Source organism: Bufo bufo, chromosome 4, assembly GCF_905171765.1.
Source record: "Bufo bufo chromosome 4, aBufBuf1.1, whole genome shotgun sequence".
NCBI lineage: Eukaryota > Metazoa > Chordata > Amphibia > Anura > Bufonidae > Bufo > Bufo bufo.
The window spans coordinates 258,287,635-258,307,947 of record NC_053392.1 but is presented as its reverse complement, the minus strand read 5'-3'; positions in this window follow the sequence as shown (position 1 = coordinate 258,307,947).

Below are 20,313 nucleotides of genomic sequence, written 5' to 3'. Positions count from 1 at the left end.
CATTACATGCGAGGGCCTGCAGGTGAGCTGACCCTCTAAAAGGTTGTAGGTGAGGCCTGTAGGTGATCTGACCCTGTAAAACATTATATGAGTGGGCCTAAAAGTGAGCTGACTCTGTAAAACATTATATGCCTGAGCCTGCAGGTGAGCTGACCCTGTAAAAGATTATAGGTGAGGGGCTGCTGGCGAGCAGACCATCTTAAAAATTATATGTGAGGGCCTACAGGTTAGCTGACTCTGTAAAACATTATATGAGAGGGCTTGCAGGTGAGCTGACCCTGTAAAAGATTGTAGTTTAGGGGCACCAGCTGACCCTCTAAAAAATTATATGCGAGGGCCTGCCGGTGAGCTGACCCGGTAAAACATTATATGCAAGGGCATATATGTGAGGGCATTATATGCAACGAATAAGCATGTTGATATGTAGGAAGAGGAGGAGGAGGATGAGAAAAGGAAGATTCACCCATATACCCTTTTTTGTAGTGGAAGGGGTGCATGGGAATACAGTGCGATTGGTATATTACAAACAACACATTTAAAGAGCCTTTATGTTCAGCCACTTTCCTCTGGTTGAGTCGAGAAGTTAGGGGCAATCCAAGCCCTGTTCATTTTTATAAGAGTCAACCTGTCAGGATTTTCAGTTGACATTCAGATACGCTTATCTGTTATAATGCCACCAGCAGCACTAGACAGTTCGTGCCACATGTCCAGCTTGGACACCCAGTAGTTGTAAGGCACTGAGGGATTATTGAGGACTTGATCTGCTATGTACTCCTTCATCATCTTCCAAGATTTTTCCCTCCTTGTGACAGTAGACCTTGCATCATGGTGAGAGTGCTGGCGGGGTGTCATGAAACTGTCCCAGGCTTTGAAGAGTGTTGCCCTGCCTCTGTTGGAACTGTTGTATGTTCCCCTTGTCTCCCTTCCTCAATTGGCCAAGGAACTACGGACTCTGCCGCCAGCGTTGTCAGATGGAAATTCCTGGAGCATTTTTTCAACAAGGACCTTGTTTTTCTCGTCCGCTCCACCAGAGGAATGTGAGATGAGAAGTTCTCTTTGTAGCGAAGGTCAAGAAGGGTGAACAACCAGTAATCCGTGTTGTCTAAAATGCGTATAACGCGCGGGTCATGGTAATGGCAGCCAAACATGAAGTCAGCCATGTGTGCCAGAGTACCAACAGGCAAGATTTCGCTGTCGTATTAAGGAGGATCACTCTCAATCACCTCATCCGCTTATTCCTCTTCTGCCCACCCACGCAGAACAGATGGAATTAAACTTCCATGGGTACTATCCTCTGTAGCGGAGGCAACCGTCTCCTGCTCCTCCTCTTCATTGTCCAATTCGCGCTGAGAAGATGAACTGACGGTGGTCTGGCTATCACCCTGTGTAATATCTTCCCCCATTTCCATCTCTTCCACATGCAAAGTTTTGTCCTTAATTGTGAGCAGCGAGCATTTGAGTTGACACAGAAGTGGGATGGTTGCACTGATAATAGCGTTATTGCCACTCACCATCAAAGTTTCTTAAAATCTCACAGAGGTCAGACATCCATGCCCACTACTCGCTTGTAAATAGAGGAAGCTGACTGGAAAGGCGATGACCATGTTGCAGCTGGTATTCCACTACTGCCCTCTGCTGCTCACAAAGCCTGGCCAACATGTGGAATGTTGAGTTCCAGCGCATGCTCACGTCGTACAACAGCCGGTGAGCTTGCAATTTTAAGCGCTGCTGCAGCGTTGACAGACCGGCTGAAGCTGTCGATGACTTGCAGAAATGTGCACACACGCGGCGCACCTTCACCAGTGGCTCAGGCAAATTGTAGTATTTTTTGAGAAACCTCTGAACCACTAAGTTTAAGATGTGGGCTAGGTATGGGATGTGTGTGAGCTTGCCGAGCTCCAAATCTGCCACAAAGTTACGGCCATTATCAGACTTAACCATGCCAGGCTCTAGGTTGAGTGGCGAGAGCCACAGCTCAGTCTGTTCTCTTATCCCCTGCCACAGCTCTGTGGAGGTGTGCTGTTTGTCCCCTAAGCATATCAGCTTTAGCACAGACTGTTGACTCTTCCCCACTGCAGTGCTACACTGCTTCCAGCTACTGACTGATAGCTGACTGGTGCTGCACGTGGTCAATTCAGAGGTGGAAGTGGAGGAGGAGGCGGAAGAGGAGAAGTGGGGGTTGGAGCCACTAACATAAGTGCTGACAGAAACCCTGATGGAATTAGAGCCCGCAATCCTTAGCGCCGGTAGCACCTGTGCCATCCCAGGGTACGACTCGCTACCGGCCTCCACCACATTCACCCAGTGTGCCATCAGGGAAATGTAGCATCCCTGGCCGAATGCACTTGTCCATGTGTCCGTGGTTCGGTGGACCTTCCCAGTAACTGCGTTGGTCAGGGCACGTGTGATGTTACGGGACACATGTTGGTGTAAGGCGGGCATGGCACACCTTAAAAATTAGTGGGGACTGCGTAACGCGGGACGGCCGCTGACATCAGGCTGCGGAAGGCCTCAGTGTCCACAAGCCTAAATGGCAACATTTCCAGGGCCAGTAATTTGGAAAGCTGCGCATTTAGTGCTATGTCCTGTGGATGGGTAGCTGGGTATTTGCGCTTGCGTTCAAAGGCCTGGGGTAAGGACATTTGGACGCTGTGCTGGGACATGGAAGTAAATGTGGTCACTGATGGTGCTTGCGAAGGTCCAGGTGCAAAGCGGGAGGCATCGAGCCTTGCACCTTCAACAGGGTATTGGCCGGCATGTAACAGCGGAAGAGGAGGCAGTGGTGTGACCTGCAGACACAGATTGTGGACCCAGGCATTCGGCCCACTTATTACGGTGCTTGGATGCCATGTGGCGGATCATGCTGGTGGTGGTGAGGTTGCTAGTGCTCATGCCCTGGCTCATTTTGGTACAACTACTATTCTTTTGTCGCCCACACTTTCCTCAAAAAAGCAACATACAGTGGAACACCTACCCCTTGGCAAGGGAGATTTCTGCAAGTGGGTGCTCCGCGGAACAGTTGCGGCCTGTTTGGAGTGGCATGCCTTCTCTATTTTGCCACCCCACTGCCTCTTCCAGCCTGTTGCAGTGCTGCAGATCCCTCCCCCTCTGTACTGCTGTTTTTGCTCGGCTTTCCACCTTCCCAGGTTGGGTCAGTTACTTCATTGTCCACCTCTTCCACTTCTTCACTCTGCTCATCCTCCTGACTTGTTGACCTAACCACAACCTCAGTGATTGACAACTGTGTCTCATCCTCTTCATCAACCTCTTGAGACACTAATTGCTGTGGACTTATTGGCAACTGTGTCTCATCATCATCCACCTCATTAAACAGTAATTGCCATTCCCCACCATCATCTTCTTGTGACTGTGGATGCTCCAGAGTTTGGGAATCAGAGCACAAGATCTGTCACTCTTCAAGCATGCTTGGCCAGATGGCCAAATCAAGGAATGGTAATGAATAGAGGTCCTTGGAATATCCGAGTGTGGGATCACTTGTCTTGCCAGACTCTGCATGGTGGGAGAAAGGAGGATCAAGACTGGAATTGGTGGAAAACAGGGTGGTGCTTAACCGACTGGAAGAATTATCTGCTGCAATCCAACTGACCCCCTGGTCGCACTGGTCTGCCTTTAAGAGTGGTGTTCTGTGCCACCCTGCAAACTGGGACATAAAGCTAGGTATCGTGGATGATTGTTTTTCTTTTGCTCTGGCAGCAGGCACAGTTTCACTGCGCCCAGGGCCACGGCCTGTGCAGGCACCATCAGCATCATGGCCACTTCCCCGTCCCTTACTGCTCGCCTTCTTCATATTAAATGTTATATATGCTTGAAAGTCTGTCACACGTACAGTAGCGTAGGATTTGGAAGTGTATGTGCAAAAAAAATTCAAAAGGTATTTGGGATGTGGAGACTTCACACGGTGGATATTGTAAATGCTGTCAGTTGCGCCTAATAAAAAATTACAGGAAATGTTACAGGTATTTAGAATAAGGAAACATTATACAGGAGAGGTACCACTAGTAATTTCACTGTCAGCAGCATCTACGCAAAAAAAGTACACTGTATTTCACAGATACATTTTTTAAGCGCACACGTTACACTGGAGATGTGGCACTGGTAATGTCACTGTCAGAAGTGGAAACCGTCTATTGAAAAAGTACACTGGATGTCACAGATAAATTTTTTGATTTTTGGATGGGCACACTTTACACTGGAGATGTGGCGCAGCTAATGTCACTGTCCGCAGCGGACACCATCTACGGAAAAAGTACAATGGATGTCATAGATATTTTTTGGATGCACACACTTTACACTGGAGATGTGGCGCAGCTAATTTCACTGTCAGAAGCGGACACCGTCTATTGAAAAAATACACTGGATATCACAGATACATTTTTGGATGCGCACACTTTACACTGGAGATGTGGCGGAGCTAATGTCACTGTCAGAAACGGACACCGTCTATTGAAAAAGGACACTGGTTGTCACAGTTATTTATTGGATGCGCACACTTTACACTGGAGATGTGGCACAGCTAATGTCACTATACGCAGCGGACACCGTCTATTGAAAAAGTGCACTGGATGTCACATATTTTTTAGATGCGCACACTTTACACTGGAGATGTGGTGCACCTAATGTCACTGTCTTCAGCGTCCAAACTATTGTAAGCTATTTAGTGCAGTTTGCGCTAAAAATAGATATTGCTGCCACACACAATAGTCCTTAGAATTACTTTTGGGTCTGTAAAGTTTTAGCTATTTAGCGCAGGTTGCGCTAAAAATATAGATTGCTGCTGCCACACACAATAGTCCTTAAAAGGACTTTTGGGTCTCTGAAAAGTTTTGGTGGTAAAAATATTCTTAAATCACTTTCTACACTGTCTGTCCCTTCCTCAACACAGCTCTCCCTGACTAAGAATGAGCCAAACATGTGTCATCGGGTGCTATATAGTTCCGGCCAGCCAATCACTGTAATGCCAGCAGCCAACATAGCTACAGCATTACAGTGAGGGCAGTACTCACCTGCACGTTTTTTGGCTGCATAGCAGCCAAGAAACGTGCGTGGCGGAGACTCGATCATTGCACTTGAGCACAAATGTGGTATTCGGCCGAACATCGAGATGCTCGAGCATGCTTGAGCGGCCGAACTGGTATTCAGCCGAGCATGCTCAATAATCACTATAGTACCGTATTTTTCGCCCTATAAGACGCAGCTATTATTAGGAGTGGGGTCACTTTATTAGGGGGCGTCGCTTTATTAGGAGTGGGGTAAATTTATTAGAAGGGGTTACTTTATTGGGGGGTCACTTTATTAGGGGTACCTAAGGCCTCATGCACACTACAGTGTTTTTTCACTGTCAGTGATTTGGCTTCAGTGGTCCGTGTCCGATTTTGCTTCAGTTGTGTTTCCTTGTGTCTTCCTTTTTTTTTGTCTGACAGGGGGAAAAAAAGGAAGGTTAATGAAAAGTGGAATTTTATTGCACCAAGGTCTTGTAGAAAAAAACAGACACGGACGAGGACACGGATGACATACCAGTTGTGCATCCTTTTTTTTTGACGGACCCATTGACTTGAATGGGTCCGCCCTCCTTTTTCCACTGACAAGAATAGGACAGGTTATATTTTTTTGACAGACTAGAATCACGGATCACGGACGCGGAGAAAAAACTGAGGACTATCAGTTTTTTTTCACAGCTCCATAGAAATTAATGAGACCTCCGCTAAACTGTGAAAAATGACGGAACGGACGCGGATGCACACAACGGTCGTGTGCATGAGTCCTTAGGGATGTCTTTCTGTCTGTGTATAGCTCTCAGGGCACAGCTCTGCACGTAGCCCGGAGCACGTAGTCAGGAGCAGGCAGTGTGACAACTGAGAGGCGGAGCTGGCATGTGTGACAGGGAAGTCTGCTCCGCCCCTCGTCTGCTTGCTCCTGCGCTCCTATCAACTTTCCTCCTCCTCCCTCCTCCATAACAGCACTTCAGGCCGGCCAGTCCCTACCATCCAGTACTTGGTGAGGCCAGCCGGTACCTAGAACAAACAGCCCATAGAGGCGACCAGCCCCTGCTTCAGCATCTGCAGTGGCGCCAGATCCCTGCGTCAGAACATGTGCAACCCATCCGGCTGCTTCCGCCAAGCACCAGCATCGCGGCAGGCCCTTTGATCGCATCGCAGCCCAGCAGCGTGGCAGGTAACAAGTAACTTCAGAGGCCACAAGCGCCGGACATGTTTTTTTCCCTATATTCACCTCTATATTCACCCCATAAGACGCACTAAAAAATGTGTCTTATAGGTCGAAAAATATGGTAAATCTACTGTGTTGCTGCTACACAAAAGGTATAAAACCTGTATAAAAATGAGATTTTTTTAGTATACATTTGATCAAACTGTATAAGCTCACTTGCCACTTTATAGTGACTTATTTTATGTGTATTCCTACTCAGTTACATGAAGCACTCCATAGTGAACCTTAGAGATGAGCGAAGTTTTGAAAAATTTGATTTGCAACTTCTCCGAAATTTTTCAGAAATTTTATTCATTCCAAAGTAATTTGGCACGAATCGCTATAAATCAGGTATTCCCAGGCCACTCTGCCTTAGGGTGTGGCCACATGGAGCAGTCATGCTGCGGTGAAGAAGCATGCAGTCAATTAGCCTGTAGTTGACCTTATTTAATAATTAAGACCGCACTGTATAGTCGGTCTTCATTGTTAATGGCCGTGCAGCACCTTTTATGAACCTTTAAACAACAGCTGTTGCTGGTATGGGGTTTGGCTGGTTAGGTGGGGGCACAATATGCAAATTATTGCCGTACTGGCCTGCAATCTCCTGCAGGTTATTTGAAAGTAAACACAGAATATTATTCAACCTACTTCTCCAACCCCAGCGCTCTACTGCCATTCTGCCATCTGCTTTTCCTCCTTTTCCACATCAACTAATATTGATGAGAATATATTATCAGGAACATCCAGCTCCTCCTCTCTCTGTATCTTGCTGACTTTTCTAGGACATGCAGACTTTAAAGGATGATTTGGAAGAAGTAAAACCAGCAAAACATAAGGATTATCATTATTATGACCTGGCCCCCCTAAGGGGTGTAGACTGGATGGCATTGTTGGCACGCTGGCAGGGTAATAAAGGCTTCCATCTTATTGGTATTGAATTGCATATCTTAAATTATGTAGGAATAAGTAAATGTAGGAATAAATAATTAAAAGTGACACAGAATAAGTCTCCTTATACTCTCCCTGCACTCGCCATCTCCAATATTCTTCTATTATTCATTTTCAACAACACTGTCCCTAGCGTATGAGCGCTTGTCACGTCTCTCCCTTTGCTCAGCTCACAATACATAGGTGGAGACCGTGCGGGATGAGGGTTTTATAGGGCTGTGACATCACAGGGGATTGGCTGGCTGCATTGCTTTATGGGTACTCTTGCATTGCTGAGTTTGTTTCCTCTACACTTAGTTTCTCTTCGTAACACATGCAGTCGCCACTTTAGGAAAACCTGATTCGTTACCACTAAGTGTGAGAAAATTAGGATTAGTTGCAAATTGAAGTTTTCCTAAACTTTGGACCAAATTCCTCTTCCAATGCTTCGCTCAACATTAGTGAGCAATCCAACTTCTGCAAGGCAAAAGGATCAAAAAGTTTATCTTTCCGTGTGTCAAAATGGACAGCTGACAGCGCAAAAATACAATGTTATGCAATCTCTTAGACCAAATGGGTGAATGCCTGGTACCATGAAAAAAAAGGAAAAGGATATGCAAATATACCACATTTACACTGAAAAAATGCACCATACATCTATTTGTTATATATTCATCTATTTTTAAGAACCAACTTAATTATATGTTAAAGAGGACCTTTCATCGGTCCAAACATTGTGAACTAAGTATCATGATATATACAGCTGCGCCCAGGGATCTCACTGCACTTACTATTATCCCTGGGCGCCGCTCCGTTCTCCCGTTATGTCCTCTAGTATGTTCAGGGAATTGATTATAGTAGGAGGAGATTGCCCTTGTTCTCCTGGGCGTCTCTTTCTCCTAGGCTGTAGCGCTGGTCAATTGCAGCGCAGAGCTCACAGCCTGGGAGAAAAAAACTCCCAGGCTGTGAGCTCTGCACTGCGATTGGCCAGCGCTACAGCCTAGGAGAAGGTGACGCCCAGGAGAACAAGGGAAGTCTCCTCCTACTATAACCAAGTCCCCTAAGTCTCCGCCTACTATAACCAAGTGACCGAAGATACCGGAGGGCATAGCTGGAGAACGGAGCGGCGCCCAGGGATAATAGTAAGTGCAGTGAGATCCCTGGGCGCAGCTGTATATATCATGATACTTAGTTCACATTGTTTGGACCGATGAAAGGTCCTCTTTAACTATAAGATGCCTTCACTTGCCTATGACTGATATCAGTTCCATTTATTTGAATGGGGCTTGCAGAAACAACCCTATTTATATGAATGAAATATATTTTTAGTGGCAGAAGATTCTGAAACAAAATCTGCTAAATATGAAGGCAGTGTGAATTCCCATAGTAAAGTTTGCTCCATAATGCTATAAGTACAAATCATTACAGTTGAGGTCAGACAGAGACATATAGCATTAAAAATCATTATAATGTTGTGTGGCATTGTTCAAGGAGCAGAGTGCACTATGGAAAATCACGCTCCCACATGGAGAATGTTTCATACAGTGAACACACTTGTCTGAAACTGGCCTAAGGGTATTGATACATATTTATGGTTTATGTTCACATATATAATGACCAATAGCAACAGCTGCCTCATATTTTTATTTTATTCACAGTTTATTGAATGCCAGATTATAAAAAAAATACCTCTAAATATTAAATATCATTTCTCTCTCTTATGTTACAATAAATATATATATATATATATATATATATATTTTTTTTTTTTAAGAATGTACATGCTTTTTGAACTTGAAGAGTACAAATGTAGCTCCTTTTCGTAGCAAGGTTCTTCCTATGAAATACAATTTCAAACACAAAACAATTTCCAACAGTTTGGAATTAAATCTCATTCATTGCACTGAATTCAGCTATTGGAAATCCTGCCCCACTCGGAGACTGAAAACTGCTTCAAATAATTTTGTGTTAAAAGTTTTGTTACAACGTATGACTGGTTTCTGAAATCTGTAGGGCTAGGTTGCCAGTTTTTTTCCCCATCATGTTGAAACTTAGTGTTTTTTTGTTGGCCAAATGTACCATTAAATTGGATTTTATAAGACTTCATGTAAGCTGTTTGTTTTCTGCTCTGGTTTGATTTTATTTTTATTTTGTAAAATAGATGACAATGGCATCCAGATACAAAATGGGCCAATAGGATAGACATCTTGAAAAATGCAATACTTTTTAACAGGATGTAATAAATGTTGGGAAACAGTCTTATAATATCTAAATTTTATCTTCCATATAAAGTTAACATGCTTTTTTTTGCATTTAAAGTATTAAAATTGTGTGTTTTTATGGGGTGAGCAAATTTACTATTAAATCAGGGTACAAGACACAGAATTGATGTAGTCCCCTTTCTATGTCCTGATTAAGAACAGGGTCCCAATGGATACTGTTTTTTGTAGAACAGCAGTTAACATAATGCATCTGGGTAGGCACCTTTTTGTGTCCTGTTTTATAGGTAATTTATTTTCTAATATTAAAAAACATACCTTCAACTAGATACAAAAACGTGGATTGAAGCTGGATTGAAATGTGGAGCCTTATAGCTCTAAGATCTGCATTTTGTTGAATCTGAAGATAGATTACTATGAAGCTCAAAAGTGGTCTAAATTCAGTTTTTTTAGCTATTTTGTCTATTTTTATGGATGCCAGAATGTTTCCATATTATGCCCATGTAAAACTAGCCTATCAGTCTAGGCAATCCTCTTTGAGCTAACCATAGCTGCAACATAAACCTTCTCTCCTATGGTTGATTTTAAAGTCATGAGACATCATAACAAACTACAGTGGTGAAAATTAGATGTAGACTATGACCTATTTTTAAGACGTAATATTCAAAATAATGTTTCAATTCTCTATCAGCCAGTACAGATCTTATAAAGGTGAAAAATTAAACATATTGGGAGGGGGTTATTTATAAGGATTGGTGTTTCTGATGTTGATGATATTAAAAAAGATTGCTAGTGTATAATTCACCAAAATTAGCAGGGTGTAATGTGTGTCAGTTTTCTGGTGTGCACATTGTTAAATTTGTCAGACAATGCAAGTCCTACCTAAGGCTTGCCAACTTTTCGGAAAAGGGGAAAAGTTCAACATTTTGACACAAAACAGTCACCAAAATCTATGACTTTTCTAGCCAAGAATCTGCTGTAGAACCATGATAGTTCCCCCATTAGTAGTTCATAAGAGTTTAATAACTGTTCATTAAACAATGATTAAACAATTGCAGATATATTATGAATGTGCATAATGTGCTATTGTAATGTTTCAAGATGAATTTACAATTGTTATACATTCAAGGTCTTAAGCATCATATCATCTTAAAAATTGTTTCCTTTTAAACATATTAGATTCTACATAGACTGATATAGTCTACTTAAAATTTTTAGCAACTTTGTCAACATTTTACGTTATTTATCTTGTAGTGATCACATGGTTTAGTAAGCATGATAGCTCATTAATCTTTAAAGCTATGTTTTACTGTCAGGTTTTTTATTTTAGGTCAAATATCTTTAAGGTTAGTGCCTACAAAGAACTTTGGTGGTCTGCATTTCAAGGGTTGCTAAATAAGATATGTCTTGCTACTTTGTATTATTTGCTGTTACTTCTATATCCAATAGACACAATTATTTTTAGTGTTCATTAGATTTATGTTGAAAGCTTCTAGAATTACGTTAGTCCAGCAGGTACAGTAAAAAGAATGTTAAAACCACTTGTTCTATTGAATATAAAATTAAAATGGTGAGTCTGTGTATTAGCAGCTTACACTTTTGAAGTCCTTACTCACAGATCAGCTGTATATATTGATATAATACTATTTAAATTACAAAGAGATTATCCCCATGCTTACAGGATAAGTAATTTGAAAGATGTTCACAAAGGCAAGAGAAACCCCATACAAATACAAAAAGGTACAGGATATAGAAACATTACATAAAATTATACTAACATGGATCCAAGTGAATAAACATGGCAGCAGGATGCATTAAAAAGGTCTTTTTAACAATTACATGTAAGCAGTACCTAATAGTGTGCAAACAGAATGTAAGCAAAAATATAATCAATTTATTCAAAGAGTAAAGCTCATCCCTGGCCTTTTAACCCTTATATAATGTTTTATCAGTTATTAAAAGAATAATGGAGCTCTTCTGTATATGCCAAGAATACCTCTCAATGTGAAATTAGTGAATATACACTACACAATATACTGCAAACATGGTGGAAGCAATGTTATTCTCAGTTTAACTCTTTCCAGTATCCTCTAAAAGTAAAAGCACTAAATTAAACAAAATAAGAAGTTTCACACATATAGTATTACAAATATACATTTGAATACATGACATACAGTAAAGGTCCTTTGATACAATGATGTAAACATTGTTAAGGTACTGTAAGCTTTTAGCAGCCCCCTAAATGTGTTAGTAAATGTAAAGCAAATCACTCCTCCATTTTAACTCTTTTTGGTGTCTCATATCTAATTTCAATATCCAAGCTGCTTCCTCACTGAGCAGGTACCTTTTGCAATTACCTCCTCTGTTCACCTGCTAAACATGTTATAAAACAATAAATGGAATCCCATGTTGTCTCTATTACACACATCAATAAACAGCTCAGCTATGAGGATTTGTCTGATAAAAGTGCCTAAGATATTGCTACATGGACTTACTATCATATGATTTTAAATGTATATTCAATTAAATTAATGATTTAAATATTCATTATACTGTATGTGTTAGATTGACATTATTCTGCAAACATGTAAGGCTGGGATTACACAGTTTCTTTGGCCATGATAGGCACCCAAAGATTGTTGTATAGCACTGAAGCCTCGCAATATAATGGTCACTTAATGCGACCATGACTCTAGAATCACAAAAAATCCAGCTATTCATGCAGTTACACAGTGATATTTGATTGCTAGACTTAAGTTGCTAAATAGCCCTATCTCAAAAAGGGGTTTTCCAGGATTATAAACACCTGGCTACTTTATTAGAAAAACCACACCTGTTTATGGGATGTTTCTGGTATTGCGGATTATCTTTACTGAATTGAAAGGGGCTGAGCCATAATTTCACACACAACATGTGAAGAGGTATGGTGCTATTTTTGGAAGAAATCAGATAACTTTTGCTAGTCCTGGAGAACCCTTTTAACCATGTAACAGTCTCGCCTGAGCTCTTCTTGGGCTTTGCGTAGCAGAACTTAGGTAGCAGGGTGAGGGTGAAGTTGCTGTATATGGTTCTGGTATTGTCTGAATGCTGACACTGAACTTTAAAAGAAGAATCAAAATTACTGTTTTAAGCAAGTTGAATATGAAATCATCTCCAAGAGGAATAAAGTTAAAGATGACACATTCCCTTTGTATTTTAAGCAAAAAGCCTCCTTGTGCCTCGTGAGTACGTTTAATGTGCCCTATCTATGCAAATGTTTGTCATGTTGAAAATACAAAGGATAAAGGTCCATTTAAAATTATAAATGTGGCATTTACTGACATTTATACTTTCAACTATCAGTATTAGAACATCGTATGGGTTTGCACATGAATAATTGATATTCTTAATAAACAAAAAATACATTTCTTTATTACTTTTTGCAATATAAACACCATTCGCAATATTTATTGGAAAAAAAACTTATTTTCAGATACGAATTGTCAATGGTTTTTTGGTATTAGAAGACATAACATTTCTTATGTGCAAAAATCCATATAGATGTATCCAGATTGTAGTCAGCATTTCTTAACTGCATCCTTGGCAGCAATTGCACCGTCAAACAATTTTTGCAGCCAGCTAACGATCTTTGTATTTGTGTCTTGCTATAGGAATCGTGTCCTACTTTTTATCATAGTTTTGTTTTAATATCTAACCTCTTGCCAATTTCAGTTTTCTCACTGAATAAAGGGCTTTAGAATTCAGGATCTATTGATGTTCAGCAGAATACATTTTGATTCTATCAATATTATAGGTTACCTTTAATAGTTATTGGAAAAGGGGTCCAAAATATGTCTTTATGTAAAATACAGTATACAGTTCAAAATTTTTAAGAATAAAGTGATGGGAAAATATAACATGCATTTCAATATTAGTTTGACATGTCATGGAGACAAAACCTAAACCTATCACAGAATGGAAAAAAAATAAAAAAAAAATATATATATATATATATATATATGTGCCGCACTGTATTGAGCATGCAAAACACAATGCATTTTTGAACACATCCATTACTATAGTTATATTTATCACACAATTCTGAAAAATATGCTAAGGCTAGATTCACACTAGTGTGAGGCATCTCAGGCAGGCTGTTCCAGCAGGGAGCCGCCTGTAAGAGATATCCGGATCCGGCATTGCCTGATGCTACTTGAACCCTGCCAGCCCCATTCACTATAATAGGGACAAGTGGAGATCTGGCAATAACCCTGCACACATGCCAAAAATTGGCCAGATGAAAACCGCTGCAAGTCCGGACGATTTTTGGCATGTTTTCCAGGTTGTGGCCGGATCTCCGCTGAGCCTGACGGATCTAAAGGCGCTAGTGTGAAACTGGCCTAATGCAATTGCTTTCCCAGGATTATGACGATACAGTTTCCTATATACTGTGTTGTGTCTGGTTATAGAAATCTGACAGATATGACAACCTTTCTGTTCCCTTTTACACCAGAGCCAGTAAAGCAATAAAAGTATGAGCGCCACTGATTAGCCAGTCACAGTATCTTCTTGCTAGAGGAGGGGAGAGCTGCAGAGGTATATGAAAAGTGGAGTGTTTCCTTATGTTTGTTTATTATTTAAGTATTGTGACTTACATGTAAAGGAAGTGTCACGGAACCATGAACCAGACGTACAACAAGAGATAAGTGAAAATAAGAAGGCTTTATTGAAAATAAAGCTGTAAAGCAAAAGTCCAAACGGATGGTGAAAACCGAGCAGAGTCTTTGCGAAGCCAGAGGTCAGGAACCAGAAGGGTAGTCAGACGAAGCCAGGATCAGGAACCAGCAGGGTAGTCAGACGAAGCCAGGATCAGGAACCAGCAGGGTAGTCAGACGAAGCCAGGATCAGGAACCAGCAGGGTAGTCAGACGAAGCCAGGATCAGGAACCAGAAGCAGCAGCAGTCTTAGAAGCATGTGAACACAAGAGGACCAAGCAAGGAACTGAAGCCACAGACCTCCTATATATATGAGCTAGGCATCCAGCTCCTCCCAGGGGAAGGAGGAGCCGCAGGGTGGAAGGCTACAAGAAACCCAGAACCCAAGATGGCCGCCAGCACATGTCAAACGAAGGAGAGCAGCAAGCAGGTAAGACCATGACAGTACCTCCCCCTCAAGGGCCCCTCCTCCGCGGAGCACAAAACGGTTTCTGAGGGAAGCGTGCGTGGAAGGCTCGGAGCAAGGCAGGAGCATGGACATCTGCGGAGGGAACCCAGGAACGCTCCTCTGGACCATAACCACGCCAATGGACCAAAAACTGCAACCGACCGCGGACCAGGCGTGAGTCCAGGATATTGCTCACCTCATATTCCTCACGATTGCCCACTTGGACCGGACGAGGCCGAGGAACCGAGGAAGTGAAACGATTACACACCAGTGGCTTCAACAGGGAGACATGAAACACGTTGGAGATCCGCATGCCAGGAGGAAGCGCAAGGGCATAGGCTACCGGGTTTACCCTGCGAAGCACTCGGAAGGGACCAACAAAGCGAGGCGCCAGCTTGGGAGTGGGCACTCGAAGGTTGAGGTTGCGGGTGGACAACCATACACGGTCTCCGACCTGGTAGGAAGGAGCAGGCGCTCGTCTGCGATCAGCCTGGAGTCTCTGGCGCTGCGCAGAGACCTCAAGGGACTTCTGGATCTGTACCCAAGAAGCACGTAGGACGGAAAGGTGATCCTCCACAGCCGGAATATCCTGGGGAGAGAATACCTCCGGTAACACGGCAGGTTGGAACCCATAATTGGCCATGAAGGGAGACGTCCCAGAGGAAGAGTTCACCGCCGTGTTCCTGGCAAACTCAGCCCAAGGCAGGAGGTCAACCCAATTGTCTTGGTGATCGGAGACATAGCAACGAAGGAATTGCTCCAAGGCCTGATTGGATCGTTCTGCGGCCCCATTGGATTGAGGGTGGTAGGCCGAGGAGAAGGAGAGATGAATCCCCAACTGGGAGCAAAAGGCGCGCCAGAACCTGGACACAAACTGACTCCCCCGATCCGACACAATCTCCTTAGGCAAACCGTGCAACCGGAAGACCTCCCTGGCAAAAATCGTGGCCAACTCTTGTGCAGAGGGTAACTTCTTGAGAGAAACACAGTGGCACATTTTGGAAAACCGATCCACAATCATGAGAATGACCGTATGGCCTCGGGATGCAGGGAGGTCCACAATGAAATCCATCCCCAGGTGTGACCATGGGCGCTCCCCGGTGGCTATGGGTTGCAGAAGGCCCAACGGAAGGTGCCGAGGGGACTTACTCTGGGCACAAACGGAGCATGCCGCTACATATGCGGCGATGTCGGAACGTAGGGAAGGCCACCAGAACAGACGTGAAACAGCCCAGGACAGCTGATTCTTTCCAGGATGCCCCGCGGTCTTGGAGTTATGGTAGGTTCGCAACAACCGAGTGCGCAACTCCTCAGGCACAAAACATCTGCCGTTGGGTCTCCCAGAGGGAGCACCAGATTGAGCCGCCAAAATCTGCTCACCCAGGGGAGAGGTCAGGCTGGTGCGAATGGCGGCCAGGATCTGATTCGGAGGTATGACCGAAGTCGGAATCGACTCCTCCCTGGACAGCTCGGAGTACTGCCGTGATAAGGCATCCGCCCTGATGTTCTTGGAACCGGGTAGGTAGGAGACCACGTAATTAAAACGTGACAAGAACAGAGCCCATCTGGCCTGACGTGGTGTCAATCTCTTGGCCTCAGAAAGGTAGGTCAGATTCTTGTGGTCCGTCAGGATGAGAACCGGAACCACCGAACCCTCGAGCAAGTGCCTCCATTCTTTAAGGGCCTGCACGATGGCCAATAACTCCCTGTCACCAATCTGATAGTTGCACTCCGCGGAAGACAGTTTCCGGGAGTAAAACCCACAAGGAAGCAGAGGACCCTCTGGTGTTCTACGCTGAGACAGAAGGGCGCCTACTCCCGTCTCAGACGCGTCCACCTCGAGGACAAAGGGCAACCCAGGGTTGGGATGCGACAGAATCGGAGCCGACACAAAGGCGGACTTTAGGGCCTCAAAAGCTCGGATGGCCTCGAGCGGCCAGACCTGGGAATTACTGCCCTTCCTGGTCAGATCCGTGAGAGGCTTGGCCAGCATGGAAAAGTCCCTGATGAACTTCCGATAATAATTGGCGAAGCCCAAAAAGCGCTGCAGGGAACGAAGACCACTGGGCTGGGGCCACTGTAAGACAGCCGAAACCTTCTCAGGATCCATGGAGAACCCCTCAGCGGAAATGATGTAACCTAAGAAGGTTACCTGGGATCGGTGAAATTCGCATTTCTCAAGCTTACCGAACAGCTTGTTCTCTCGTAACCGTTGCAACACTCGTCTGACATCCAGAATGTGGGCCTCCATGGATTCAGAATATACCAAGATGTCATCCAAATAGACTACCACACACTGCTGCAACAGGTCACGGAAAACATCGTTGATGAATTCCTGAAAGACTGCGGGCGCATTGCACAACCCAAAGGGCATAACCAAGGATTCGTAATGACCGGTCCTGGTGTTAAACGCGGTCTTCCACTCATCGCCCGCCTTGATCCTTACCAGGTTATATGCCGCCCTCAGGTCGAGTTTGGTAAAGACCGTGGCCCCTTTAAGCCGATCGAACAGCTCGGAAATCAAGGGTATCGGGTAAGCGTTCTTGATCGTGATGCGATTGAGACCCCTGTAATCGATGCAAGGCCTCAACTCACCGCCCTTCTTTTTCACAAAGAAAAATCCAGCCCCTGCCGGGGACGAAGATTTGCGAATGTGTCCGCGTGAAAGCGCCTCCCTCACGTACTCCTCCATGGCATCATTCTCCGCTACCGACAGTGGATAGACTTTGCCACGAGGAGGAACGGCACCAGATTGTAACTCTATGGCACAATCATATGGGCGGTGCGGAGGTAGGGCAACCGCGCGCACCTTATCGAATACATCCCGGTACTCCTCGTATTCAGGAGGCAACAGAGAGTCCGAGGAAGTACACAGCAACTTGACAGACCGATGGATGCAACTAGCCCCACACTGCGGTGACCACGAGAGGATCTCGACCGATCTCCAATCGAAAGTCGGATTATGCTTCTGGAGCCAGGGGTACCCCAAGACCACCGAGTAGTGTGGAGACGAAATAACCTGGAGGCAGACCGACTCTCTGTGAACGGCACCAATGGCTATCCCCACTGGAAGGGTCTCATGAGTCACGTGTGGCGGCAGAAGGGGTCTGCCGTCTATCGCCTCAAGAGCCAGTGGGGAACCTCGAGCCTGCAGAGGAATGGAATTGGCGGCAGCGAACACACTATCAATGAACAAACCACCAGCACCAGAGTCCACCAACGCCTGGGTCGTCACCGAGCCCCCGACCCAGGAGAGGACAACAGTGATCAGTGGTTTGTCAACACGGGAAACCGGGGACGAGGAGACTCCACCCAAGATCTGCCCCCGACAGGATCTCAGGGTACGAGCGTTTCCCGGACGGTTCGGACATGCCAACCGAAAATGCCCACCGAGACCACAGTACATGCATCGGCCCTCGCGTCTCCGGAGTGCCCTCTCCCCCTCGGACAGGCGAGCAAACCCCAGCTGCATGGGTTCACCCCCAGACAAGTCATCCCCAGGAGGCGTGGGAGGAGAGGGAGGCACGGGTGGGACAGCAAACGTAGGCACCAATCTGTTAGAAGACCTCCGCAGGTTCTCCTTAAAGGAAGGTCTCTCCCTGAGTCTGGTGTCAATCAAAATCAGGAAAGAAATAAGAGACTCGAGCTCAACTGGTAGGTCCTTAGCTGCAACCTCATCCTTCAAGGCATCCGAGAGACCATGAGAGAAAGCAGCGACCAGAGCCTCATTATTCCAGCCCACCTCTGCTGCCAGGGTACGAAACTCAATGGCGTATTCAGCTACGGATCGTGAACCCTGTCTGATGGACATAAGGAGCTTCGCAGCAGAGGCAGCACGAGCGGGCACATCGAATACCTTCCGAAGAGAAGCAACAAAACCGGAAAACTCGGCAACCACCGGATTGTTGTTCTCCCATAAAGGGCTGGCCCAGGCCAAGGCCTTGTCCGAGAGCAGCGAGATCAAGAAGCCCACCTTTGATCTCTCAGTAGGAAAGGCATGTGGCAGCAACTCGAAATAAATGCCCACCTGGTTAAGGAAACCTCGGCACTGAGTTGGCTCTCCCCCAAAGCGCTGTGGAAGAGGGGCAGAACCGGTCATACCCCGAAACACCGCAGGCGCAACAACAGGTGTCGGGGTAGACTCTGGCGCAACAACCGGAGCGGCAGTAGGAGCGAGCCCAGGAGCGACAACCGACCCATCGGCAACGGGAGCGAAATGAGCCGTGCGTTCAAGCAGGGTTTGCAACGCCACAGCGAACCGACCCAACAGGTGATCCTGCTGATCAAGTCTGGCAACCAGCGTGGGTAGCGAGGATGGCCCTGTACCGTCAGAATTCATGGCTTGGTCCTAATGTCACGGAACCATGAACCAGACGTACAACAAGAGATAAGTGAAAATAAGAAGGCTTTATTGAAAATAAAGCTGTAAAGCAAAAGTCCAAACGGATGGTGAAAACCGAGCAGAGTCTTTGCGAAGCCAGAGGTCAGGAACCAGAAGGGTAGTCAGACGAAGCCAGGATCAGGAACCAGCAGGGTAGTCAGACGAAGCCAGGATCAGGAACCAGCAGGGTAGTCAGACGAAGCCAGGATCAGGAACCAGCAGGGTAGTCAGACGAAGCCAGGATCAGGAACCAGAAGCAGCAGCAGTCTTAGAAGCATGTGAACACAAGAGGACCAAGCAAGGAACTGAAGCCACAGACCTCCTATATATATGAGCTAGGCATCCAGCTCCTCCCAGGGGAAGGAGGAGCCGCAGGGTGGAAGGCTACAAGAAACCCAGAAACCAAGATGGCCGCCAGCACATGTCAAACGAAGGAGAGCAGCAAGCAGGTAAGACCATGACAGGAAGATTCTGTTGTTTCTAATGCATGCACTATGTTCTGCAATGCCACGATTTTCAGAGTTCTTGTTTCCAACCATTTGTATAAATGGAATCAAGGGCTGCATTTCAAACCTCACTCATATACAATTTAGAGTCTACTTTACAAAATGAAAGAGAATAGTTAGAATATATTTAGCTGTTCCATGAATATTGACAGGGGTCATGTTTTGTTTTTCTTCTTTTTGCTGTCCTGGTCTTACAATTCACATTCACAGTAAATTCCGTTTTATGATATACTGAACTGCAGATATCTAGAACAAAGGGGCAAACGGGCTGGTAAAATACAGCAACCCCCCTTTTTTTTTTACCAGGTTCTTGTCAGTTCCTCTTCCTTTTGATCCCAAACAGGAGAAGAAAAAAAAGAATTCAGGGCGTGTAGCTAGGAGCAACAATAAGATGCTAGTGTTCTTGGAAAAACTCCTTTAAAATATATAAATATGCACCTCATATATACTGTTCAATATTTCTAGTAGTTAATCATTTATGGATGATAATAATTATAGACATTTCCCAATATTGTGTGGGCAGCATGGTGTCTCAGTGGTTAGCTCTGGGATCTGGGGTTTGAACCCAACAAGGGACAACATCTACATGGATTTTGTATTTTCTCCCTATGTTTATATGGATGTTCACTCAGAGTGCTCTGGTCTCCTGCCACATTCCAACAATAGGCAAATTGGCTTCCAATAAACTTGACCCTAGTGTGTGTTGGGGTCAAGTGCAGCCACTGAATTACCAGGGAATAATTCTAGCCACACAACTATCCCTGCAGTATCAGTTACTATAAGAAAAGTGCATTACAATTTTTTTATCATTAAAAGCCATTCTTTGACATACATTAAATAGAAAAAAATTTCATCCTAAGGCCTCTTTCACGCTACTTTTTTTTTCCGTTTTGCAGGCCGTTTTGCAGGTCTG